Below are 652 nucleotides of genomic sequence, written 5' to 3'. Positions count from 1 at the left end.
TCTGTCTGTCTGTCTGTCTGTCTGTCTGTCGTCTGTCTGTTCTTTCTAGCTGTCTGTCTGTCTGTCTCTCGCTCTCTTTCTCTATATCTCTCCTCTTCCTCTCTATATCTCTCTCTCTCTGGTGTGTGTGTGTGTGTGTGTGTGTGTGTGTGTGTGTGTGTGTGTGTGTGTGTGTGTGTGTGTGTGTGTGTGTGTGTGTGTGTGTGTGCGTCGATGTCTGTTCCTCTCTCACTTTTTCTCCAATCTTTTATCAAAATGTGACAGGGGCCATTTTGGCCCCCGCGCTCTGGGTCCCACACGGCGTGGTGGCGACCATGAGGATGAGGACTGCTCTCCCCTTCCTCTCTCTCTGTGTGTTAGGTCCCAGCACCCCAGTCCTGCTGACCCTGAAGGCAGACCCCCACGCCGACCGGGGCCCCCAGCCCGCCGTCAGGGAGCTCACGGTGGGCTGCATCCGCCAGGCCCAGCCCCTGAAGAAGGTACACCCCCCGTGATGGAGAACGGCTGGTTCATGGGGACAGTGTTTTGCACTGGTTTCATCATTCAGCGATAAACAGGATTAATAAGATTAATACATTGTCAAGAAACATGGTTTATTATATACATTTGTGGTGTTTTGAGTTCATGGCGCGGAAGATAATGTTTTTCTCGG

The sequence above is a fragment of the Gadus chalcogrammus genome, chromosome 1 (assembly GCF_026213295.1).
Source record: "Gadus chalcogrammus isolate NIFS_2021 chromosome 1, NIFS_Gcha_1.0, whole genome shotgun sequence".
Taxonomy (NCBI): Eukaryota; Metazoa; Chordata; class Actinopteri; order Gadiformes; family Gadidae; genus Gadus; species Gadus chalcogrammus.
This window is presented reverse-complemented; position numbering follows the sequence as displayed.